Source organism: Camelus ferus, chromosome 9 (genome assembly GCF_009834535.1).
Source record: "Camelus ferus isolate YT-003-E chromosome 9, BCGSAC_Cfer_1.0, whole genome shotgun sequence".
Taxonomy (NCBI): domain Eukaryota; kingdom Metazoa; phylum Chordata; class Mammalia; order Artiodactyla; family Camelidae; genus Camelus; species Camelus ferus.
In genome coordinates, this window is record NC_045704.1 from 70,184,687 (window position 1) to 70,212,615 (window position 27,929).

At 39.7% G+C, this 27,929-nt stretch overlaps 1 long non-coding RNA gene across 2 annotated transcripts in view; it reads right to left on the bottom strand.

The window, feature by feature from the left end:
* Nucleotides 1-5,991: 5,991 nt before the first annotated feature.
* The window catches only part of LOC116665903, a 98,593-nt gene continuing 76,655 nt past the window's right edge, over nt 5,992-27,929 (bottom strand). For both annotated transcript variants that reach the window (XR_004322686.1, XR_004322685.1), the window contains one exon: nt 5,992-8,112. This is a non-coding gene — a long non-coding RNA (uncharacterized LOC116665903). The remainder of the gene's footprint in view (nt 8,113-27,929) is intronic.

Consider the following 27,929-nt stretch of genomic DNA (forward strand, 5'->3'; position numbering starts at 1 on the left):
ACTGGGAGCTTAGGTATGCTGGTGAGTTCAGTTGAGCTGCACACTTCAGTGTACTTCCCTTCATTAGGTACTATACGAAAGACGTAATTGTTTCCTTGCCTTGGTTAATATTTTAATGATACCATTTTTTAAAAGAATATGCAACTTTGGCAGGTGGCTAGATAGGGGGTATATCTGGTAACTTTTATAATGAAATTAAATGTTTATTTAATTATGTAATTAAATTCCACTCAGATGCTCTCCCAAGTGCCTCATTTAGTACCTCAAATGAAGAACATGTTCAACTAATTACAGATACAGAAATACAGATATGGATATATACATATACACACATTTAACTTCAGAATAATATCACAATTTTTATAAATGGAATTAATAATTGCATACGTAAACTAGCTATTTTGAGTGAATTTTAGCTCCTTAAAATTATGTAATTAGTGAATCAGTCAAGAAAATTTTAATATAATACCTTACTGAGCTCTCTTTTGAGAATGTATTTACTCTCTTATTCAACAAATATTTATCACACCGTGCTGGGAGACTGCGATACAGAGAGAAGTAAAACGTGAGCGCCTGCTGAAGAATTCCTAGTCTATACGGGAAGACAGGTATGTGGAAACTAAACTTCAGTGAGATGAAGTGTAATGAATGAACCCTATACAAGATATTTGTAGTAGAATGGGAGAAATCACTTCCTTTTTCTAAGGGGAAACAAGCAAGTTTAGTGAAGGATGAGCCTCCTGAACCACGTGTCGAAATGTAAGAGAAAATCAGTTGAATTGAAGGTTTGCAAAGAAGTCATTCCAGGTAGAGGTAAAGGCAAGAGCCGAGAAAAAAGCCTGGAATCCGTTTCAACAGAGGCCGCTGGGTGGATGGCTAGAAAAGGCCAAGCCTCCAAGCAATGCTTAAGGGTTGAGGAGCTATAAGCTCACGACTTTTTTTTTTTTTTTTTTTTTGCAAGATATCTAAGATGATACACTTAATTTTATTTTTTTTAATCTTTTATATATTTTAATTGAAGTATAGTCAGTTTGCAACGTTGTGTCAGTTTCTGGTGCACAGCACAGTGCTTCAGTCATATGTGAACATACCTCACAAATCTTAGTGTGCCTCCCTCCTTCCCTACCTCTCTCTCCCTCACTCCTCATCCTAGCCCTCTGCTCCATTTTATTTCCTCTGCTCAATCTAACTGCCCAGTTGGCATTTCCTTAGCGCATAAATTGTGTCTGCTTATCTGCAAATGTTTACACATCACACCCACAGCTGGGCATCTCAATGACCCACATCCTCTCCAGGTTTAGATAAATCAGAATCGTTTTGCAATAAATCATGTCTCTGAAAACCTCAGTAGCAGTGCCAACTTCAATTCCAGTTCCAGATCTCTTCTTTAGCTATTTGAGTATATCCACGGGACACCACAGAAGAGGGTAGCCAGGAGTAAATACTCTACCGCCATCTGAACGATGGATTCTGTTCTTACCTATCCATCTGAATCTCAAATGCCTGTTGGTGTCCTTACAAATTGGTGACAACCTCAAAAGCCTATAGGGGCCAGGAAAGTAATATATATAAGTAGACATGAGAAAAACAAGGACACGAGCTTTACAATGAATGTCAGCCCTCACTGAACTTCAGTGTGAGGGAAGAGTAGGGATGGGGAGAGTACACACCACTACTAAAGGGAAAATTTTCATTCAGCTTCAGCCAGTTGTTGCCAAATGGGAATAAGAACTTTGTGTTCACAAATATTTGTTGTTTTTTTTTAAACAAAGATTCAGATTTTATGGTTGAAATTAAACATGCCTAGGGCCACATCAATCATCAGGCTGCTAATTCATAACCTCTGTCTTATCGCTAAATATATATATATATATATATATATATATATATATATATATATATATATACTCACTTCTAAATAGATGAATCCCTGCTTTGCTTGTTGACGGTGTTCTCCTGGGTAACTGACAGATTCTTCTGGAATAGAAACTGGTGTTTCAAAAGTCCTTTTATACTTAGAGCATACACTAAGAGCTCTATAAATGCTTATTGTTGAATTCAGTTTGCAAAATGGACTCCTTTTTAAGGCACAAGAATCTCTGCTACCTCACCTCCTTAATCTTACCTGATTGGTTGTGTTTTGTAGCTTGGAAAAGGATGTTTTTACAGTAATGACAAAAAAATACAATTTTTCCTGGTTACTAGTAAATGGCTTAGGCATCCCCTGCTTCATCAAATTTTGACACAGTGAGTCCTGTTTAATAACACATTAAGATCTTGGCTCTGGGTTCAACAACTACATTTCCTTCTTACAGATGATCGACCTTAGCCCAGTTACATTTTCTGTGAATTTCCCCCTTTTCATGTACAAAATGGAGTTTTGTATCTACCTTGTAGGGGTGTTTATGAAGAGTTAAAGTGATATTAATCAGGAAAAAATGTTTGACACAATGCCTGCAATTAGATTCTAATTGAGGTTGTTTTTTAATAAACAATTGCATTGATTATAACCTCTGAGAGGACGGTCTATTTGGAAAGAAATGATGTTAGGGGAACTAATAAATCTTCCTTCTCCATCAGAGATACTCAAACCTGGGATTCTTTCACTTCTGATGCCTAGATTTAAATGATATTTTAATATATCGAACCTCTGTTGAATGTAAAACAAAACAACACAGCCACCACCACCACCACAACAAAACATATCTTCATTCTTTCAGGAGCCAAGGTCTTATCATCTTTCAGTTTAGACTAAATATCCTCCTTCAAGTTGTACTTGTGCTTAGAACCGTGGCATTGCCAATTTCCCACTGAAGCCAGAGAGAAATACATCCCAGGGTTTCAATGAAATCTCAGGACGACACCTCCCCAGCCAGCCATCCAAGTACGCTGGGGTGGCATTGCAAGATGACGCCATGTTCTCTCTTCTGGAGAAAGAAAGATGAGAAAGTTCTATCTTCTTGGCTTCAGCTATGTCTTCACAGCCACCACACCTTTTCATATAATTCTTTTTAGAACGTACTGTCAGGATGAAGCCAACAGAGAAAAGTGCCAGCGAACGGAATTGCCATAGCAACACCCTACATTTCTCATCAAGTTTGGCCTTGTGTGGATCATCACACTGAAGCTTGTTTTTCAGCTTGGTGAGAGCCATGGCTGCAATCTTCAGTGTGAAAAATCTCTTCGGCCCATCCAGAAGTTAAAAATAGAAGAGAATAATTTGAATTATTTCACGAAACCTCCATCTGGAATTGCAGCTCCTTCACAAATGGAATTAACTCAGAGAACACTGGCATTTGGGACCACTTAAATTTCCCCTACGGTTTCAGATTGGATTCAGTACTTGTCATTATGACTTATTATTTGTTGAGTGCTAACCAAGTACCCATTTCCTCAGTTCTGAGCAAAACAAAGAGTACAGTACTCATCTCGTTCAAGGGGACAAGATACAGAAGCATAACCCTGAACAAGGATATGGCCAAAGGCTGTGTGTGTGTGTGTGTGTGTGTGTGTGTGTGTGTGTGAGTGGGTGATTTAGTTTCTTTTGATAGCTAATAAATTAGTCTACCTGAGGTCTTCCCTAGACTTATTTTAAAGCATTATTTTTTTAAAAAGCTTTGCCTTTGAGAGTTTTGCTTTGTGGTAAATTAACAATGTTAAAAAAAAGAATTCTAAGAAAAATAACAATATATATACATTAAATACTTAAAAAAAAATGTTCTTCCAGGGTTGTAAAACTAGTCTTTATTTTGGAAGCCTACTTTTCACTTCAAATTCCTGAAAAAAAAGCAGGACTTCCGAAAATGTAGAGATTATGAGTATTAGAGATAATTTTCAACTTATGTTCTACAGAAGTTACCAGTAAAAATCAGATGTATTCTTAGAATAAATGAGTCACACACTCTTCATTTACCCCAATACGTCGTTTTGTCATGTGAACACTTTACATGTTGTAATTTAAGGTTATATACGGTCGTTAGTCACAAAAACCCTAAACCTATAAATAATACTGAAAATGTAATTTGCCGTCTTTCCTACAAATAGGATATTACAAATTCATCATCATTATCATTATCAAGCAGTATAAACTTGAACTACAAATATTAATTCAAGGACTAATCAAATACTCTGGATCATAGCATCGTTGCCTAGAATTTACAGAATTACTTAAAAAAGAACTTGCAGATATGCAACATTAGGTTGGTTGGCATAGGTTTTAAATAAAGAAATGACTGAAAAACTGCCTATCAGTTAGTACATAAAAATAAATGTATAATTAAAGTTGATCATTTTCAAAAGCAGATATCTGTAGAATTCATTTGTTGTTTGTTTCATACAAGAAAACAGAGCAATTATTAAACTTTAAACGTTCTTCCTCTGGCAGCTGAAACAGACATAGTCATGCAATTGACATATTTTCACAGCCCTTGGCAATGATACATGCAATTTTAATCATGGATATTAATTCTCGTCTTTAAACCACTAGCCCACCCCTTTAACTACTCTATTACTTCACCCTGGTATTTATTTCACTGCCACAAGCACTGATGCATGGAAATTAAACTACAGATATTCATTATTTTCGGCTTTTGCCTCAGTGCATAACATTTTCACTTGTACATTTTTAAGAGGTAAAAATTTCATCACAGGCTTACCATCATGTGACCTCGACCTTGTGGTGATTAAATGTTATGAGGGTTTGGGCATAAAGATATCAGCCAGCAAGGATGAGCTACAGAAACTGGTGACAGGGGAGATGGCTGTGTGACGATGACAGCTGTGAAATAACCTGTGCTCTTAAGGAAAAGTCAGCATTATACACTATAACCCTAACCATCACTTTGAAAGTTAAGGGTCCACAATGAAAAGACCAGAAATTCAATTGTTTTCAAATGACACATTGGGTTACAATATTTTTGTCAGCAATTACTTTGTCACAAAATCGTTTTCTCTTCTTCTTTTTTTCCCCCCTGTGGAGTTAGTGATTGGGACGCTGGATTTTCCCAAAATAACCTTTAATTATAGTGTTTGATCTTGACATTCTTGAGAAGTGCCCTACTGGCTCGTCTTCTGTAAGTACCATCTGTAAGTTTTGATCACAAACTAACTAGTCTTAGAATCGGCCTGGCAAAAAGCATCACGAGTCATTTTGGAAAAAGTCAGACATCGTCAGTGTTCACAGCCTTGAAGCTTGAAATGATTTCTTCCAGCTTTCAGAAGAAGAAAAAATACTTGCTGGCATGAGAGCCTGTGTTAAAATTTTCAAACAAAAATAGGGGAGAAAGCTAGAATATACCAAAAACAACAACAACAACAACAAAAATACAGCAGACATCTGAATGTACCAGACACTGCATTTGTCAAAATAAGAAAAGAATTTTCAACCTTATTTTCGTATTTAGACCTAATTATTTACACCTAAAATATGACGGATTCATCTTTCTGAAGCACACATCTAAGAGTGGAAGGAAAAGAAAGAAAATGTACAATGTCAGTAATGATGAAGTACGACACAGCCTCTTAAATCAATCAGTGCCTTAATAAGCAGCTGAAAGATGGCCTCAACTAAGGAGGGTGAGCAATACAATATTCACGCTCCTCTCGGCCTGTTAACGCTGGACGATGCCGACCTGCCAAGACCCGGCCATGGCTTGGAGTTGTTAGTGTCACAGCACCACACAGTCACCCTAACAATGAAACACTTAAGACATTAACTTCTTTTTAAATTTTTTTCCATTATTTTTGTGTGTATATATATATATATATATATATATATATATATATATATATATATGACTATTAAAGTATAGTCAGTTTACTATGTTGTGTCAATTTCTGGTGCACAGTACAATGCTTCAGTCAAACATGAACACACATGTATTCATTTTTATATTCTTTTTCACCATAAGTTACTATAGGATATTGAATATAGTTCCCTGTGCTGTACAGTATGAACTTGTTGCTTAACTGTTTTATATATATTAGTTAGTATCTACGTTAACTTCTTTGAACAATCTCAGTGCCTAATTAAGTTCTTGACAGAGGAGGGTGTAGCTCAAGTGGCACAGTGCGTGCTTAGCATGCACGAGACCCTGGGTTCAATCCCCGGTGCCCCTCTAAACATAGATAAACGTAATTACCTCTCCCCCTTAAGAAAAATAAATTTTTTTAAAAAGATCTCGGCAGAAAGTCCATCTTGCAAAGCTGCAATGGTGTCTGTGTTAGTGGCATTTATCATAGGTGGACTGCCGCTTGTGGTAAACCACTTCATGTGCCTTTATTCTCTGTTAACCATGGATTCCTGAAGGATAGTCTGATATGAAGTATTCTTTAAAGAGCAAAACGTTTCCTCTCTGCTGATGTTTTATAAAAACATATCCCCTGAAGAAGCCTGAAGTATTTTATGTTTGTGCCGATCCATGGAACAGTCCACATTTGTACTCATAGAGGGGCGCGTCCCTGTGGCAGGTTTTCCTATAGGGTCCTAGAGTCGTCAAGTTAGCATGGCCTGATTTCTTGGTAATTGTCCTAACTTGTACTTGCCAGAAAATTCATGTCAATGTTCATTATAAATAAATAAAGCTATTTTAGAAGAAGTAGTTTATACATTAAATTATCTTCTGATCTCAGTTTCCTAATGACTCCAATATATCTTTCCAGAAATGGACAGAGTGCTGTGACTATGGCCCCTGTTTCCAATGTGAGGTTTACTTCTAGTACTATTAAGTTTGCTAATTTAATGACATGGAAAAATAAATCTTTGTTCACTTGTACTTATATGTTGTCCCTTCTTGTGAACACATATCAGCATAAAAACCGTTACTTAAAATGTGAGTAACACTATGCTGTACTGCTGCTAACAATCGCTGTGCGGGTGCGGTCATCACCATGGGAGGCTCAGTCCGTCAGCTGCTGGGCTACGTGTGTTGTCATCACCTTCCTCGTCCTCATCAGTATCGTCATCACAGGTACTGGCGCTGCTTTACTGAGTCTGGGAAGTGTTCTACAGAGGCTGTCTATTTAAAATCCCACAAACCGAAGTTCCAAAAGGTCTATAACTGGCAAGAAGTAGAGTCCAGATTCAAATCCAGGTTTGCCCACTGCCTAAATAATAGTGCATAATATGTTTTAAAATTTAATGCATTTCCCAGACTTCCCAAATAGCCCATTTTCAAAACTGGACACACAGCCGATGTATTATGTACCTGTTATCTCATGGCTGTGTCTGTTTGAGCCCAGATCTCTGGATATAGGAGTCTGCCTCTTCTGAACCTCTCCCTCTTCTCTCTCTCTCTCTCTCTCTCACACACACACACACAAAATTAAAATGTGTACTAATGACTACTGATGAAGAAAAAGTTCACACCACACAAGGGCCTATTTTATCTGCCTTAGACTTTTCCCCCTCCTTCTTCCTTGTTCTCCACTCTTTCCTATGACAACAAAACTTTTTGCCCCTTATCTCTGGATAAGTAATGCTGAACACATGAGGAAACCTCTTTGGGGGCGCTGAGCTTTGGAGACTGTACCCAAGTCCCAAGTGGGCTTATAAAAGTTATTTCCATACAAATTCAGTGTTCTTCCTGGAAGAAATTATGGTGAATATCATTTTCTCTGCCTCTCATGTGTAATTCACTTGGAATTATTCGAAAAGTAATAGCATTTTAGTTTCTGAGATTATGTATAGAACACTTTCCTCGAAGATCATGTATTTTTAAGCCATGGTTGCTAAGAAGTTTTGTCCACATCTTCTATCAAAGGCTTGCCATGCACACAGCTTTCCCATGACGGGCAGGTGAGGAAAGCAGGAGGCTCCCAGGACCAAAGAGGCAGTGGTTGTGCAGGGTCAGCTCATCACTGAAAATGGCTACTGGCTGGGGGACTCAGAAATGTAGCACGTGGTCAGCTAGAAAAGAGGAAAGAAGTTGATCGTTCACCATTCTTACCCCTCGGTTTTGGTGGAGAAGTAGGATGAAGAATTTGAGAAACAGTCTTCTCAAGTGATTCCACAGTTTCTTTGAAGTTGAGAGTCAGGATGCTGGAGGGTCTGGGGTGGGACTAAGGAGTAGGAGGGATGAAAAAGCAGCTTCCTGTCGGCTTTGAAGCTCTTCTCTAATAATACATCAACAAACAGGAAAAAGAAAAACAAAATGAAGCTCAATTAATATAGGATTAAATCCAGCTTGAGCTGGAGGGGAAAGAGTAGAAAGCTAAAAGCATCCCATTTCTCAAAAAAGACTTGAACAGTCCTGTCAAATGTCCCCAATTTGGGCCAGATAGGAAACTGAGGACATCTTTCATTTCCTACTGCCATGGATGTCTTAAGGTTGTCTGACCAAAGGGTCAAAGAACAGAACAAAATCATACTGAGCAGAGTCTGAAGAGTTTATCTCAGCCTTGGGAAAGCAGCACAATGTGGTCATGGAAAACTCATTACAATTAGGTTTGAACATGGCTCATGGTCACCACGTCAGAAACAAGGCATTCAGTAAAAATCTCTAAATCCCATGACAAACTTTCTGCAAGTGGCTTCTTTGTGGAAACAAGTGAAGGGACATAACTGTGTCAGAGCTTTGAAGGCAAAACAGAGCTTGTCCGGGTGGACAGAGAGGAAGTGTAAACTTGGTTGTCTACGTTGTTGGCAAAAGTCCAACCAACTCTGGCAAAATTTAGCAGCACATCTCATTGTTGCTTTCTTTGTTTTCAATCACTGCAGAAAAATGCATTAGATTCATTCGGCCAGTTTTTTTTTTTCTCAATCCCATTCACTATAGCTGCCCCAGTAATTACTTTTCTTCCTTACATGTTAATTCTCTTCTCGACAGGTTTCACCTCCTCTACCTTGCTCCAAATGGCACCTGAAGAGTTTTTCTTCAGTCATCCTACTCTATCAAGCTTCTGTCCTGCCTCCCATTACCATCTCCTTCCAGTAAGTGTTCACTGTTTCCACTACTACAGCACTCTGTTCATCCCTTTGCAATTTTGTGACTCTTTATGTAACAATGGCATTCCTCTTTGAAGGGTAGCACTACCTTGCTATCCACTAAGCCCACTGGCTTTTAAAAACAAACAGGTTTATCAAGATAATTTACAAGCAATAAAACTCTCCAATTGCAGGTATACATTTTAATGCATTTTAACAAATGTATAAATTTGTGTAATCCCAACCACGATCGCAGTCTAGAACATCCCTGCTGCCTCAGAAAGTTTCCTCGTGCTCCTCTGCATGAAGAATCCTTTTTATTTTTAATTATCAAAATTCTTAAGACTATTTTGAACAACAGCAACAGTAATTCTTAAAATGTAGCAGTCCACAAGATTCACTTGGCATGCTTAGTAAGACTACAGAGACCTGAACCTCATTCCCAGAAATTCTGATGTTTTATAAACGTTCAGAAATCGGAATCTGACCATGACATGTCACTGATTAAAATAATGCAGTGATTCTCCGTTGCCTCCAAACCTCCAAACTCTGTAGTGTGGCCTGAATAATTTGTTTTGCTTATATTCTCAATTTTAGAACTCTCAGCATTCTCCATCTCCCCTACTCCTGAGGTAAGCTCCTGAAATATCTGTGTGTTTCGTATATCCTTGGCTTTGTTACTGTAGCTCCCTCCACTCAGCGTGCTCCTGTCCCACACTTCCTGAGTCCCAGACGTTCTCACGCATTCCCAGCCTTCAGCAGTGAATTGCTTTACCCTGTGGACTGTTGGGATGTAGTTACCTATCCCACTTCCGGGACCACCAGCCTAGGGTAGAATGGATCACACACTACTTGGGGCTGCCATTGCTTAATATAAATACTTTATTTCCTCTTATTTCACAATAAGCAACTTGAAGCAGAAATTTTAGGTTCAATTCCCTTCTCTTAGTTCCTTAAACCCACCAGGTCCATTACTACCTTGGAGCCTTTCTCCCTAAACACTTCCCTCAGCTTATTCTTCATTCTCATTTTAAATGTCACTTCCTTTATGAGGCCCTGCCTGACCCTCTAATCTCAATGAGTCGCACCGTGGGAGTTGCCCTGGCTAGGCATTGTAAGTGCTCTCAATTAATTAAAATATCTTAATCATGGGGACAAGGGCCTGAGGTGTGATTATTATTCCCGTCTTGCAGAGGAGAAAGGTAAAGTTCACAGGGGAAACTGCACAGCTGTTACGTGGCTGTGACAGGAGGCAGATCTGAGCGGTGTCACTCTGAATATTAAAATGATACTTTGCGTAATTTATTTCTCCGTCACCATTGCAGTAAAAACAAATGTATGTGCGTATGCTTTTTCGCCTCCGTTTCCGTATCTACGAGTGTCATGACCAGATCTTCATTGTTGAGCTGTGCTTTGGGAAACGTGAGGCTGAGATGCGGATGGAAGCTGGGGAAAGCTCTTCCCCGGCTTCCTCACCTACATCCTCAGCTTTTGCAAAAACTACATGTCTATCACTTTTGCCTATTGCATAGGTGCTTTTGATAAACAATTAAAATACTGGAGTAAAAACCCCACAAATCTCAGAACATAAAAGTGCTTTATGAGTGTGATAATATTACTGTCACTGTAAGTCAACCTCAAATAATTACTGCCAGACTATTCACCTAATAATGTACGCTTATACTCGATTCAGACACTTCAAGCATCTTTACTATACAAAAATAAAAAGTATATCCATTTTGTTTAAATAACCACAATAATATCAGATTCTTTAAAGAAAATCCTCCTTAAAAATTCATTAATTTAATTTTGTTAATTTAATTCAACCAACAGAAGAACAGAGCTTGAGAAATAATTAGATTAACTGCACAAAATGGCATTTTGGCCTTCTCTATTAAAAAAAAAAAATTAGTTCAAAATCCAATAATGCCTCCAGCCTATTTGAATTCTATGTTGTCTCAATGAATATAAAATCCAGTAAATGTAGAAAATATATTTCTAGAGAAAACAGTGACTTTTATTTATTTATCTGATGTGGCAACACTCTGAATTGTCGGAGACATTGTGACAAGCCACGTGGCTTGGCATGTTTTAGAAGACACCAAGAGATAGCTGATTGGCCATAAATAAACGTTAAAAATGTTAAAATGTTTATATTTTAATGATAGCTCCCACCGTTCCCCCGCTTCCTTTGGCCACTGAGGGAAATGTAATAACTCTGTGATAATGAAAGTCTAACCCACGGTGAGAAGTCCTATCTTTACTACACATTAGGGGCTAGTTTTTATATTGCTTCGATAACTCTAAACCTTTAAACTCCTCTTTCTAGGGCAAATTCTGCCCTCCAAAACTTAATTGGGCAGAATCCTATGTTGACTCAGAGGGAATAAAATGCTCTCCGTGTAAACCACTCACCCATTAATTTTTCCAAGGCATCAAGGTATCATTTAGTACCTGGAAGGAGGTAATTTACCACATGGTACTTTGTAGGCGCTACTGGCTGAGTGGTCTATTCCTAGGGAGAATGCAGCTCACCCAGGGTCACTATAGAAACAGCCTCCTATTATAATCAGGATTATTACCCTCCGTTTACTTCCCTTTTCTGCCCGAGTCTCTCAGTAACAGCTGGGGGCTTCATTTATAAACAACCTGTGCTCTAAAATGCCCGTGATGCTCACAGCATGAAAATACAGAAACACGGTCCATCCTTGGGCATATCATTATTTTATTATTATTTTATACGTATTCGGTGCATTTTCTCCAGGGAGCGGAAGGCATTTCATGAACTTTAAATAACCAATGGGTATAAATCTATGCCACCGTCTGTAAGTTATAGTTACTTTAATAATAACAAAAACAATATAAGGGTGAGGAAATGGTATTGTTTACTTATAGTTCACACATGAGAAGGATAAGACATTTCAAAAATCATAGAAAATGCTAATGTGAATCTCTTTCCTTGTTTCATTTTTTTACTGTAGAAGTAACTAAGTTGGTGAGTTCCAGACATTCATTATTTTGAGTACAGCAGTCTGGAATGAGTCCGTAATAAGTGTTATTGACTGATCACTGAAAGCATATTTTAATTGTATAAAATTGTGTAAAGCATATTTAACCTAGATTTCTACAGCTTAGTTATTTCTAGGTTTCCAGGCTTAGGAGAAGCATCTTTTCTTGAGTATTATAATAGACTTGCTGGAACCCCCTTCTAACTAATAGAAGCCATACCCACCCACTGCACCATCGATACCTTCCAAACTCACGGAGGGCTTGCATTCTTCCAGTTGCGTCTTTCTCTCATGTCTTGCTTCAGGTGAATTTTTAATTTCCACTAAGTCTTCACTCTTAGGCTTCATGAACTAATTTCATAATGCTTTGCCCATCACTGCAGGCAGATTTATGCTCTCATTCGTTCCTTCCCATCCCTCAATACTGTAACCAAAGAACGCTCCCAATTTTACAAAGGGTCGGGCACGCTGGATATAAACAGAGGCGGCAGCGCAGCAAAGTTTGGGTGACGTTTAAAGCCCTTATTAGCTGTAACTACCCCCTACCACTGTGAATTTCTGGCCAACCATGCCCCTCTCCCCTCAAACCTTGTCTTTAGGTGTTAAATTACTGTAATTTTCTCAAGTAATTCTGTCCATCAAAGGACTCTTCTTATTTCCACTTTTTAGCCAACTCGCATCCACTGAATTTCTGTTCATTTCTGCTGACCGCGGTGGTCCTCACTGACTGACTTGGCCTGATCCTAGCTCATCTCAGGTACCCTGTGCACAAGGCAGCACCTGCCTACACTGACTGCACTGTGGCCTCTCTGAAAAGCCACTTCACCTCTGTCACATGTCCCCTCTCTGCAAGCACTCTGCATACACTCTCATACTTCTGAGTTCCTTCTGTACACGCGGGAATAAAGGCACCCAGATTCCTAAATGGGGAGTCAAGTCAAGAACTTCCCATTCTCCTTCCCCACTGAGTCATCTGTTTGTTCCCCTTTGCTCCCCTTGTCCCAGCTTCACACACACACACACACACACACGCACACCTAGAAGTTACTCTGAGCAGTCACACACCTGACCACTCCCGTCTATCACCATCTACTTTGGCCATACGATAGAAAGGCCCTGGACTTGCCGTCTGTCCTGGGAGGTACTGGGACCTTCCCTCCATATTGAGAGAAGCCCTCCAGGCTTAAACTGTGATGAGTGAGATTAAAGAACTTTTGAAAATTTTCCCTCAGGGCAGTAGCCTTGCTTGTAAGAAAGCAGACTTCTTATATAATCTATTTTAAATGTTAGAGGGCGAATTCCTTCCTTCTCTTTGCATTGAAGAGCATTTCTCGTGTCCCTCCCTCCACCACACCCCACCTCACCTCCGTTCTCACTGTAGGCAGACGAGCCTTTGGGGAACAGCCTGTACACTGAGGCTGAGTTATCGATCAGATAATCCCAGTCTTAAATTCTTGTAGGGGAGCAGACTTGCCACCCTGAAGTATGTCTCTTTGGCACATTATTTTGAGCTGCTTATTTTCTAGGAAGCTGCACACATGCCCAAAACTCCAAAACCAAGTGGGAGTTGCTCTTTTGTAAGAAACTTTTACATTTGCAAGGGAAATCTCATTCCCAAGGGTGTCTCCCTCCGCGACCCGGACTAGGAAGAACCAAGTGTCTAGACACTCTTCTAAGTGGGGAAGGCAAGGCTGTGCATGTGCATCCCAACCGTACCTTCTACGCTGTGCGGTACCCGCATGGCTGACTCTCCCCGCCCTCAACATCCGCTCTGTCTTTGGCTGAGGACGGCAAGTGAGGTAAGGGCTTCTGCCATTTGGGTGAGTTACTCAGTGTTTCTGGGTCTCTCCTGTGCATACATGTTATTAAACTTCTGTTTGATTGTCTCCTGTTAATCTGTCTCATGTCAATTTAATCTTAGACCAGCCAGAAAAACCTAGAAGGATAGAGGGAAATTTCTCCCTCCCTAACGTTCTCATCCATTTTCCTCCTAGACTTAAGGAAATTTTAGGTCACAAGATCCTGGCCTGAACTGCCCCCAAAATTTTTTGTGCATCGCTTCCTAGATTGTAGAAACACTTATGAGAAGACTGCTTTCTAGACCTAGCAGCCAATCACAAAATTATCCATCATTAGGAACAGTATCAGCTCCTAAAATCATAGCAGTCATGATGTCTAACTGCCCAGAGAAAGAGTGAAAAAGTGAGTAAGTTTTGTTTTTCACCCAGTCCAGCAATCATCTATGATTTAAAAGTGTCATGATTCCATCCATAGTTCTCATTCTTCTTTAACTATAGAATTATTATTCTATACTATTATATAAATCTGCTGTGGAGTTTTATACCAAATCTTTCTGTACCTATCACTTTTTTTTTTTTTTTGCTATAAAATTGTATCCACAAAGCATTCTTCAGTTGATTAGAACAAATTCTCACACATCTTCAGATAGCTCTTATGACTTTCCCATATGAGAATGTCTGCTCTACTTAAAACTCTGGCTCGTCCTCGCCATCCACTGAGGAAGATGGATGGGGTCCTTCTGCAGCAGATGGCAGTGTATTTCAAAGGACACACATTCAGAAAATATTTGAAATAAGCAGTAGGGAACGGAGGGACGTCTAAACAATTTTTTCCAAAAAAAAAAAAAAAAAAAAGATCTAGAAGGCAAACCTGCAACACAGAATGGTAATTTTCATACAGGAAAACTAATAAATTGGGCCTTTTGTTTTTTTAAAAATACAAGAAGAGAGAGTAAAGATTAGCATTAACCTGAATGATAGATTCTTATGCCAGTTAGGTGAAAATAACTTTAGTTAACAAAAAATAGCAAAGGGAATTACATTCGATATCTTGTAGTAGCTTATGGTGAAAAAGAATATGAAAACGAATATATGTATGTTCATGTGAGACTGAAGCATTGCGCTGTGCACCAAAAGTTGGCACGACATTGTAAACTGACTGTACTTCAATAAAAAAGCAAAAAAAGAAAAACAAACAAACAAACAAACAAAAAGCAATTGAGATAAATTATTAAAGATATGTTATAGTAGGAAATGTTAAAATTCAGAAATCTAGGAGAAGACCCTACTGGGGACCAGATTAGGCCACCCCAAAATGTGCTTCAATGACACATTGATTATTTTTAATCAAAGTTACTTAAGAAATGGCCAAAGCAAGAGGGACCCTCTGATCCTTCCTTCTTTCTTCCTGAAGGCAGGAAATGAACTTCTCACATGAGAGGTACACTCCCTGCATTTGGAGGTGGGAACCCTTACCATCAAAGACAGGGAATTAGGGCCAACAGCCAAATAAACAAGTCTTGTTACTGTTGCTGAACACAAGTTCAAGTTCGTGTGCCCGATGCATTGAAGCCAAACTGACCCGTGGGAGTCTGGAGCAGAGAAAAGTTTAGTGCAAGGGCCAAACAAGGAGAGGGAGGAGAATGGGCAGCTCGTGTTGAAACACTTGAACCCCCTGAGAGTTCTCAGGGAAAGGTTTTTCTAGGGAAAATTTGAGGTGAGGGCTGAAAAGCGTGTGGCTTTCTTCTGATTGGTTAGTGGTGAGGTAAGAGTGGCGGATTGTTCAGGAATCTTGAGCTCTCCCTGAAATCACCATGCTCCCCCCGGGTGGGGGCCTCAGTCCCTGCAGAAGCTCTCAAAGATGCATTGTTACGCATGTTCCCCTGAGGAGGTACTGGGACCCTGCTCTATTGCTGCTCTGTTGTTTCTTAATGCTCCTCCTTTGTTTCTACATTCTCTCCCTTCTCTGATGGGTAACTGCCTGAAACTGCCCTTTGGAACTCAGAGAAGGTCTAGGAGGCTGCAGCTTTTTCCCTATAAATGGGGGACATGAAAAGGCTTTTGTACCTGGGAGAGCCCCACAGGGTCCTGCTCGGTTTCATTCTTTAATTTACTACCTCAAGCCCAAATTTAGATTCTTCACTAATTAGACACTCGGAACCTTTGTCCTATCAATCCCTCACAAATTTATTGTTTCTTTGTCTAAAAAGTATAAAAGCTGACTGCTTTGGTCACTTATTAAGTCCCATATCCATGGGACCTCCAAGCGTATGAATTAAAATTAGTTTTTTTTTCTCCTGTTAATCTGTCTTGTGTCAATTTTATTATTAGTTCAGCCACAAGAACTCAAGAGGTTAGAGAGGGAAATTTCCCCCTCCCCAACAACCCTTTATGTATTCGGTTTCTTTCAAGTTCAGATAAAAATCTACAACCTTCAGTAAATTAATGTTCTATTTTTCTTTTGGTATCAGGGTGCCTAATACAGGAATGAGCCTAAATTGGGTCCTTATGAGACAGGAGGGAAGGGGGCAGGGCACACCATTAAAACAATGACACAGCAATTGAGGACAGGACATACACTGGCTGGAACTAACTTGGCCCATGGCTGCAGAAGATTCGACTTCCAGTAGACCTTGAGCCTCATCATAGGCTCATTGTGAGACAGAAAGGGGGCAGGGCACAGCCATTCAAGGAATGCTACAGCAATTAACATCAAAATGGCAGCAGATTCAACCCCCAGGAGGCCTTGAGGCTCAAGATGGTGGGAGATTTAACTTCCAGTAGACTTTGAGCTTCATTATACACTCACTGTAATATATTAACATGGTGAATAACAAGCCCACAGGCACCATGGCAGTCCCAAGGCTGGCCACAAAAGGTCAAAGAGTGGGAAATGGCCAACTTCCCGGGAATCCCAGCCCCTTCCCCAGGCTACTTACACTGGTCCTTCCACTTATTAGCATATGAAGCCACCAAGCCCATAAAAACTAGCAACACAGCGCCTCACGGCCACTGCTCCTCTCTGCTCCTCTCTCTCCCTCTTTGGAGACGGCCCGCACTCTGTCTACGGAGTGTGTACCTACCTTTAATCTGAGCACCCGACCCCCACACCTCATGGCCCTTCTCTTGCCTTTCACTGTATCTCTCTGAATAAATCCACCTTCACTCAACTGTGGCTCGCTCTTGAATTCTTTCCTGCGCGAAGCCAAGGACCCATGCTTGGCAGGACTCGTCCCAGGGGCTCCACGGATACCTGGGACACAGCCCTCCTCATGCCCCATGTCTGTTTTCCTGCATCAGTTGTAATACACTAGCATCCTAAATGACCCACCCACAGGTGCCCTGACCGTTCCCAGGCTGACCACAACAGGCCAAAAAGTGGGCGGGGGCCTGATTCCTAGAAATCCCACCCCTTTCCAAAAACAGTTGGAATAATCACCCCACTTGTTAGCCTTTGAAATTATCCAGCCCGCAAAAACTAACCCCCCACACCTCGGGGCTGCTCTCCCTTCTGAGACGCCCACATTCTGTCTGTGGAGAGTGTATCTCCCTGAATAAATCTTTCACTTTACTACAGATTGGTCTTGAGTTATTTCCTGTGGGAGATGAGAACCTATTCTCTCGCAACACTTAAGCCATGCATACTTACTTAATTAAAGCAGGAGAATCTGAAATAAAGTTTAAGTCACAAATATGGAGGCTGCCTAGTATTTGTTTGTTTATTTTTGCTCCACTGATGCTCACTGCAGTCAAATGCAAACTCCTTATTAATATGAATGAAACATGTCGGAGGTGAAGCCTTTCTCTTTTCATCCACTCACTCATTCATTTATTCAAAACCATGTGCCTTTCTCATTTAGAGAATATAGTGATACTTTTTGCCTGTAATGTTCCTAAGGGCACTGAAATTTTGAGACTGAGGCATGCACGGGGAATTTTTTTTTCCAGAATTCAAGATTAGACTCTAGGTTGACTATATCATCATTCATACACCATGTCAAGTACTCATCATAGGTCAGATCTCACACCAGAAATGGAGATATAATGACAAGCAGGGAGACATCAGAAGGCTTGGTTCAGGGGGGTCAAGGATAACTTCTCAAATGTGGTGACAGCCAAGCTCACCAATTATAGAAAATACATTATTAAATAGTCCATTTCAGCTACATCATGGTGAAGTGCTAGAAACATTTTAAAAGATGAAGGGCCATTCAGGGGTGGAGTGTGATTTACATCCAAAGCTTAAAAGTTCACCCTTCATTCATCTGATTCTAAAAGGCTATTCAAAGTTTGGGGCAAGGAAGAAAAATGATCAGAGACGCGCTGCCTTCAGGAAAGCAGTTTAATCAAGTGGTGGGATGAAAGGCACGACAAAAGGGTGAGGAAGTCCAGGCAGTGTGCGTGGAACAGCTGGAAAAGAAAACAGAGACTTCAAGGCACTATGGACTTGATGATGTCGGGGAGCAGAATTGGCCAGGCCAAAATATGTCTCTTTGGCATATTAATTATTTTAAGCTGGTTATTTCCTAAGAAAAAGCAGACACATGAGAAACTCTGAAAACCAAGCAGGAGTTACCCTTTTATAAGAAACATTTGCACTTACAAGGGAAATCTCCATTTGCTGTACCTGGAAGAGGAGCATGACCAAGTCTCCAGAATTTCTTATCAACGGAGAAGGCAAGGACTGAAATCTGCAGAGCAGTCTTACCCTATCGACTGCCCTGTTGCTGGTAACCTCTCATAACAGACTCTCCATCCTCAACATCCTTTTGTCTTTGGCTGAGGATGGTATTTAAGGTGAGGGCTTCTGCCATTTTGGTGACTTACTCTGTTTTTCTGGGTCTCTCCTATGCATGTTACCAAGTCCAAGCTCGTACTGCTCGCCGTTTGACAGGCCAGTAAATCGAGAGATGAGTTGCTGGGGCAAGGAACAGCAGACGTAGAAGACGGTAGACTAGTGTCCCAAAGAACCATCTTACCCAGCTCTGGAGGCTGGTTTCTTTTAAAGAGCAAAGAGGGGGAGATAAGGAAGCAAACTGAAAAAGGAGAGATGCTGTTGCAAATATTTCCTCGCTCCAGCCACACCCCAGAGGGAATGAGTTAACTTCTTCCTTCTTGCAGCCATTCTCAGGCGGGCCTGATTGGGATTTTTCCTGGGAGCTAAACAAAGGTATTTTAGCCTAATGCTCAGGCATAGGAGGGACAGTTCCCCAAGGTAGGCTGTAACGTGTACTTAAAGCTATAGGCAACATTCCTTTAGTGATTAGCTTTAGTAATTAAAAGCAATAAAATACAAAGTTAAAGCAAAAGAATCAGATCCAACGTGGCGTCAGATTTGTTCTTCCCTGTTACACGTGTACATGTTATTAAACTTTTGTTTTTGATCTTCCCCTGTTGATCTGTCTCATGTCAATTTAATTCTTAGACCAGCCAGAAGAACCCTGAAGGCTAAAGGAGAATTTCTTCCCCCATGACAATGGGAAAGATTTTTTTTTTCCTACCACAGATATTACCCAAGTATGTATGTTAAGCAGATCAGAAAGTCAGTGGAGATAAAGAAATCGAGCAAATATAAAAGGATAATTGATGAAGATGCTCCACAAGGTAATGGGAGAAGTGCCTGACCCATGGCACTGGTGACAGTTTATCTTGGAAAGGAACAGTTCCTTTTACTGAGAAAGGGAAGGATGGTCTCAGGTGAAGAAACAGTGAAACACTCCACCCCATGTAATCTCTCACTGTTTTCACACGGGTCATGCTTTTCATGCCTCTGTGCATTCACACAGAATGTTCCCTCTGCTTAGAATTTCCTTCACTACCTTTTTCACTTAGCTCATAAAATTCTTCACTGAACTCTGTCCCTGCTTCAGTGCTCCCATATACTTTTTCCATGCTAAAATTACAGCCATCATTTGCTCACTCAGTTATTTAAAACTCTTTTAAAATGCTTACTGTTTAATAGGCACTGTTTCAGTCTGTGGAATCACAAGAATTTACACGATATGCATAGTTCCTGTCTCCAGTAAGCTTACATTCTGATAGGGAAGACACACGATAAACAAGAAAGCAGACAAATAAAGTACTCTCCGTTTTAATAAGTGCTGTGAAGGAAACAAAGGGAAAAGACAGAAAATAAAAGGGATCAGGGAGTGAAGAGCTTTCTACTTTAGATGGTGTGAATAAAAACTTTTGCCTGAATGAGGAAACAAAGGATGTTGCAGCCCTCAAGGCATCACACTGCAGCCGACCCCAACACCGAGCCCTGAGGGAGCTCAGGATGGGAAAGCACAGGATGCTGGCCCCAGAGAGCCGAGGTGCACACCGAAGGGATGACTTCAGTGAGCCCAGACCCTGTACCTTTCCATACGTAGAAAAATGCTAAATTCCTTAACTTGTGATATCTGATTTGCCTTAACAGTAATCTTTTGGTGTTCCGACTTCTTGGTCTTTGTTGCAAATCCTCCTATATATCCTGGCTCCTCCCTTACCTCTTCAGAGCAGTCCCTTAGAGCTATCTGAGAGGCTGTCTCCTGGGCTTGAAGTCCTCAGAAAGTTTGCTGAGTAAACACAATTCTCAACTTTTAGGTTGTGCGTTTTTTTTTCAGTCAACAATGGGAAGGTCAGGATGAGGAAGCCGGTGTCCTTAAGTCAAGCTCTAAAGGAAGAGAAATAAATACATGTGAACAGTTTTGTGAGAGAGTGCTGGGAAACAGAAGTCCCTCCAGAGAGAGAAAACAGCAGGTGCAAAGGTCCTGAGAAGGAGCATAACTTGCCACATGAAAGGAACACACAGAACTGATAAAACAGCAGAAGGGCTAGAGACATGCTGTCTAATACAGCAGTAATTCACACGTGCATTAAGTTTAAGTCTAAATTTAAATTAATATTAAATAAACTTGAAAATTCCGTTCTCAGTGCCACTAGCCATTCTTCAAGTGCTCGGGGGTCTGGGGAGGCCAGCGGCTATTGTATTGGACAGTGAGAAACAAAATGTTTTCATCACCCCAGGAAGTCCTGTTGGATGGCACATGAACGGTATCTGGACTAGGGCACAGAGAGTAAAGAGGAGAAAAGCAAGAGCTGTGGATGGAGAGAAAGACACCAGACAGAACTTACAGGGCTTTGAACACGAGTTACCAAAGAACACGAGAACATGATCCTTCTGTGAGCCTCTTACTGGCAGAGGTAATCCCTGTTGCTCTAGACAAAGGGACATCAAAACATTTTTGATAAATGAGCTAATGAATGACTGAGTAAAAGTTGAGGTCATTGTATCAAATTGGTTTAATCTGTTCCTGTCATTGAAAGAGAATGGCTCAAACAAGACTGATACTAGAAAAATGAGGGAAGCAAAAAAGGAAGCTATCTGAAGGAGCTCATTTGGATCTCAGCGAATTAGAAATCACCTGTTGAACGTGAGAGTGGCAGGAATGACTGCTGGGAACAGACGCTATAGGAAATGTAAGGGAGACTTGGGTGATTTAGAAAAGAAAGCTGAACTACTAATTTGAGACTTGATGGCTTAAATTTGTGGTACTCTCAATTGTCAAGATTTCCTCACTTTCTCTTTTAAAAAACCAGAAAAGAATATTCATTTGTTCATTTATTCAACAAGTATTTATTGACTACATATTTTATGTCAGGAAGTAGCCTAGATGCTGGTGATTCTATGTCAGATAGGATAAAGAGATACTGAAAAAAAAAGGAAGGGAAAAAAGGTAGTTTTAGACTTTGACTTACTATAAAGAAATACACTGACAAAAAGAGTAATTGTGGTTAAGATGAATACATTAGACTGTTGACAAACATGGAGATTGGCAATAAAATTAACATGCTGGGATGTAACATGACGCTGTTGTAACATGACATTGTTGACAATAGAAGTCACTTTTGAGTAGATAGGCAAGGTGAAAATATACATGGGTAATATAACAAAGTTTAATGTATGGAATTTGAAATAAGAACAAAGATTTGTTAACATAAGATGTAACACCATAAGAAGGTAATACGACAGTGGTCAAATGAAAACTTGGAATTGAGATGATGAAATTGGAGTAACACTGAATGGTAGCAAGGCATAATTTTTTTCTCTACTTTTTCCTGAGATTTTAGCTTAATCATGCTTTCACAGGAAAACCTTCCCCTAACCTCTCTAACTGGGTCAATTCCTTTATTATAAACAGTCAGAGCAGAAAACATTTACCTTTCGTGGCATAGTTGGAATTTTAAGTGGCTTTGTTGGTACTTTGACAGGAAGGCTGACGATACGGTCTTTGGAATTGAACAAAGATGAAAGTAAATAAGTTACATTGCAGAAGATGGAGGTTTGCAAGGAACGGTGGAGTCATGGTATTAGAAGAAATGATGAGAACAGTGATGTGAAAAAAGATGACGCAAGGAGGTGAGTTGGACAGGAAAACTGTCAGGGTCTAAAGTACATTAGCTAGAAATGTCATAATGAAGCCAAGCTTCCCGAGAAACTCAATCACAGTGAAAGAAATCAGTTTTAGGGAACCCTTTCAGGCATAGAAGGAAGGACTCTCAGTGAGCACAGTGGAAGAGAGCATGGAAAGAGAGAATTCTCAGTGGGCGGTATTCGGGAAATTGCCCAGAGATGTATGGAAAGGCATTCTAGTCGGCAATTTTGTTTTTTCAAAGGGTGAAGAATGGACTTCCCCCTGAGTTTCAATAGAGGCAGTGGTTATATTGGGGAGAACAGACCCAAAGTGAGGCTGAGCCTCAAGGCTGAGGCGTGACTCAGCCTGTCCTGGATTGACCTACATTTGTATCATGCTTTAAAATTAGCTAAATAAATTTCTTTTTTTATTATTTTCATTTTTAGGGGGGATGTAATTAGGTTTATTTATTTACTTTTAATGGAGGAACTGGGGGTTGAACTGAGAACCTCGTGCATAAGCAGGCACTCCAGCACTGAGCCATACCCTCCATCCCTAGCAAAATAAATTTTAAGCGGAGGTATATAGAAATCCAGTGGTTTGCCCACTTATACACAGCTGGTAAGTGGTCAAGTTTGGACTCAAACACCAATTCCATTTTTTTTAATACTATATTGCAAGACTACAAGCGGACAGATGGTCAGCGGAATGCAGACCTAAGAGCAGACCACAGCAAAGGCAATAATGAGAGGGGCCGCAATCATTACTATTTGTTGAGCATCCAGGCTGACCAGAACTGTGTTAGGAGCTTTTCATGAGATGGTGGTCATTTGAACTAGTTGCAAATATTTACTTCTCTCTCTCCTTCAGAGTGTGTGATAGGATTCTATTTCCCACCTTGGTGAACTCAGTACGGCGTGTCGCTGTTATTAGCTAACGACTTGTGAATGGAAGTGACATGTGTCCCTTCTGTGCCGAGCATTCACTTGTCTTGTGTACAGTCCTCTGGAGCTCTTTTTACCCTCTGCCACGTGCCTGGCAACATTCGAGATGCTGGCTCTTCCAGACAGTGAGGACAACAGTGATGCAGGCAGAAGCCCTAGCCACCTCTTGATAAGTCACGTACTGGAATAAGAGACACATCTTTGTTAACAGGCTTCTTGTGAAAAATCAAATGAGATGGGGTACGTGCAGCATTTAGGGGAGTTTAGACTGTGCTGCGGCAACAAACAACCCCAAACCTTAGTGGCAGGTGGAAACTACAAAGGCCTTAAGGAGACAATGAACACTTGAAAGACTGTGAGAACATTGTTACTGGAGGCTACAGAGGAGATCTTTTTTATTCAGTTACAAACATTTCAGAGCATTGCAAATGCTAGATAAACCTAAGAATTAGTGGATTTGGATAAAAAAGACTCTCCGGCACATGCTAAAAGTGCCAACTGTTTTTTTTTTTTTAGCCATATATGGTAAGGTATGGTTATAGAAGGAGTCCTATTCAATTTTCTAACAAACCTACAGGAAATATGAAAGATTTACGACTTAGTTTTAAAAAATATTTCTGGTCCTGCTTTTCTTTACAACCAGCAAAAGATTCTCAAAGTAAGAAATGCCTTAAGGTGTACATCAAATCCACGGCATTGCCAGTAAATTGTAGCCCCAGAGTCAAGTTCATATCAAAGGTATGGCTGCAAGCTCCTTTAGAACACATCAAAAAGAGTGTGGCATGCCTTAAAAGAATCTTAAGGGCACTGCTCCTCATTACAATGATTCTCAATCAAAGGTAGAAAAGAAACTATCTCAAAGAAATTTGTGAGTGAGGCTTTTTTTTTTTTTTCTGTTTGTTGTCCAGACTGAACCTTAATAAGATTCATAAAAAACTCATGAAATTTTAAGGAAATTGTATTGGCAGAAGCACCATCAAGAGTGAAGGGTGACTCAGTAAAGAGTGGAGAATCACTCCCAGGGAGTATCACTGATCTAATCAAGGAATTGATGACTTGTGCTTGCCTGGATCTCAGGATCGTGAAGTAGTGATAGATACTTCCATCTCCCACCCTCGTTCTGAATGTAAGTATCTCTCGTGGGTATCTCATACTTGTCACCATTTTGCGTCAGATGTGTATATTGTGTATCTCTTCCCCCAAGTTATTAGTGTGGGAGACAGATAACTTGTGTTATCATTTCACAAGGCTCAAGATCAGACAGAATGATGTTGTACCTCGACATAATTTAAATGACAAGCTCCTCAACTTCTCGCTGAGCCAACGTGGTAGTAGGACGAGACTTCGCAGGTTCTTGGTGGGGCATGAGTAGGCTTTACATGAATATAGGATGTGGATCACTGGGCAGACAGTGGTAGGTAGTTTACAAAAATAGTCTGAAAATGAGCCACACCTCTCAATATTCATAACCCTGTTAGCCCCCTCCACTTAAATCTGGCTAGCTCAGAACTTTGACCAACGGAGTGTACAAGAAATGATTTTGTGTTATGTCAAAAACTAGGTTTTAAGAAGTCTTGGAGTTATACCTGGGCCTCTTCGAACACTCACTCTTGGAATCCAGCTACCATGCTGTGGGAGGCTCAAGAAACATGGCGAAGCCATGAGTAGGCGTTCCTGTTGGTAATTTCTGCTGAACTCCCTGCCAACAGTCAGAACCAATTACTAGCCTTGTGAGTGATGCATCTTGGAAATCTAGTCCACTGGAACCTTCAGATGTCTCCAGTTCAACTCTTAACAGATTGTGAATGACATCAGAAATGCCAAGTCAAAATCTCCCAGCTGATCTCAGTTCATAAACATCACTGTCAGAGAGAATTACACATTTTTGCTTTGTGTTACTAAAAATCTCTAAGCTTTGGTGTGGTTTGCCACTCATAGAGATATAATCAGAACAGACACTTAACGCTGTCTCTATATGTGTTCTGATTTCCATTGTGGGTCATAAGCTCCTTGAGACTATGATCTGTATCAGATTCAGTTTTGAATCCACCGTAGCACACAGTGTGTTTTATGTATGTATTCAGTCAGTATTTATTAACTGAATGCACAGATACTCTCTACACAGCTATTATCCCACAGAAACTTTAGCTTTAAACAAAGCACAGCAAAATAAATAAACATAGTTAGCAGAAAATATACTTGTTATGTTATAATATCTTTGTTTCACTGTTTTCTAATGTGTGTTTAACTCCTCCCCCCATTTTAGATGTGGAACCACTGCTTTTGAGTAAATAAGCATCATCATACAGAGAATAAGATTTTGGAATCAGAAAGATTTTGGTTGTATCACGATATGAACTTCTAATTGTTTAACCTTCAGTGAATCATCTACTAAACTTTAGCAAGGCATTCAGCTGTTAATCATCACTTGTGAAATGGAGAAGAATCTATCTAGTTCACAAAATTGTTCGAAAGATTATGCAGAATTGACTGGGACATTGTGCTGTACACCAGAGATTGGCACATTATAACTGACTGTACTTCAATAAAAAAACAATGACAACCAAACAACACAAAACCTAGTTGGAAGGAAAAACACAACCCAAGGGATAGAAGAAAATTGCCAACCAGTGCATCATCTTATAGAAGAACTTAATAAACATTTTCTCATGAAAAATAAAAAATAATGATTATGCAAAATTATGTCTTAATGGAAAGTGCCTGGCATACAGCAAAGACTAAATATACAGATATTATTCTTAGTTTAGTTTTTTAAATTTGCAAATAGTAGAACTGACCTTTTTTGGTAAATAATTCTATGAATATTAGCACCTACATAGTTCCCTGTAAACACCACGACAATTTGGATACAGAACAGATCCATCACTCCCAAAACACCCTGGAGCTATCCCTGTACTGGTCACACCCTCCCTCCATTCCTAACCCTTGTAGCCACTGATCTGTTTTCCATCACTGTAGCTTTGCCTTTTCTAGAATGTTATATAAATGGAATTATACAGCATGTAACCTTTTGAAAATAGCTCCATTCACCCAGCAATGTTTTTTTTTAGTTGGTGTGTTTAAACCATTTACATATAATGTAATTATTGATATGTACTTTGAAATGTTAGAATTTAGGTATAGCATTTTTAGTATTTTTTTCTGCTTTTTTTTTCTGTTTTCCTTCTTCTGTTTCTCCTTTCCTGCTTTTTATGAATTATTTTATTTTTTAATTGCCATTCTTTACTTTATTGATTGAGTTTGTTTTGTTCTTTTCTGGAGAGTGGGGGCAGGTGATTAGGTTTAGTTATTTATTTAACGGAGATACTGGGGATTGAACCCAGGACCTCATGCGTGCTAAGCATACACTCTACCACTGAGCTATACCTGCTCGACCTTGATTGAGTTTGTATTACATCTCTTTGTAGACTGTTTTTTCAGTGATTTCCCTAGGGATTATAATACACAGACTTAATTTTTTGCACTCATAATTAATATTTATCACTTCAAGTGGAATACAGAAACCTTACCACCACATAGGTGGGACCCTTTAACCTTCCCTTTTATGATGCAATTTTCATATGTATTACATGTACATTTATAGAAAACCTTATCTGACCATGTGAATTTTTGTTTTCAACCATTATACATATTTTAAAGCATTTAAGATAAAGATAGTCTAATATATATCCCCAGGGATTTACAATTTCTTTCTTTGTTCCTGATGTTTCAAATTTCCCTCTGGTATCATTTTTCTCCCAACAGGTCTACCAGAATGGCTTCTTACTGTTTTCCTTCATCTGAGAATATCTTTATTTCACCTTTACTCCTAAAGAATATTTTCAGTGGACACAGAATTCTTGGATGACAGTTCTTTACTTTCAGTACTTTCAAGATGTTCCACTTCTTCCTCACTTCCTTCTGACCTGCATGGTTACTGATGAGAAATCCACTCATCAAATCATCAAGCACCTACATGTTACGCATCATTTTTCCCTGGCTGTTTTTTGGTTTTTCCGTCTTTTGTTTCAGCAGGTTTATTATCATGTGTCTGGGCAGTGGATTCCTTTGAGCTTATCCTCTTTAGAACTTGCTGAGTTTTTCAAATTTGTAAACTTAGGCCTTTCAACAAATTTGGGAAATGTTTAGCCATTCAAATATTTGCTCTGCATCACATCCTTTCTCCTCTCCTCTGTGACTCCACTGACAAATGCTAGATGTTTTGGTATCATCCCACCAGTCCCTGGGGCTGTTTCTTTTCTTTTTTTTTTTTTTTTGCTGTCTGTTGTACAGATTGGATAGTTTTTAATGATTTATCTTCAAGGTCATTGATTCTTTCCTGTGTCATTTTTATTTTGGTTATTTATTTTTCAGTTCTAAAATTTCCTATTAGTCTTCTTTATGTCTTATCTTTCTTGGCTGAGACCTTCCATCTTCCCATTTTTTTCAAGTGTTCAGCCTTACCTACCTCTTGGGGCAGAGTTATAATATAATAGCTTCATTAAAGTCTTTGATAATTTCAAGATGTGTGTCCTCTCAGCAAGTGGCACCTGTTGATTGTTTTTTCCCTTGTGAACTGATATTTTCTTGGTTCTTCATACGCCTGGTTCTTCATTTGAATTGTATCCTGGGCATTTTGCATATTAGGTTTGAAGACTCTGGATCTTGTTTAAATCCTCTGATGACGGTCTTTTTGTTTTTTTTGTTTTTTGGTTTTTTTTTGGTTAGTTTTGTTTTACTAGGCAATAAACCTATTTCAGTTCAGTCTACAGTCTCCATCCCACTTCCTGGGAGCTGTGGTTCCACAGAAAAGCTTTTCCATGGCTAACTCAGTGGCCAGTCTTGGATCTGAGAAGTGG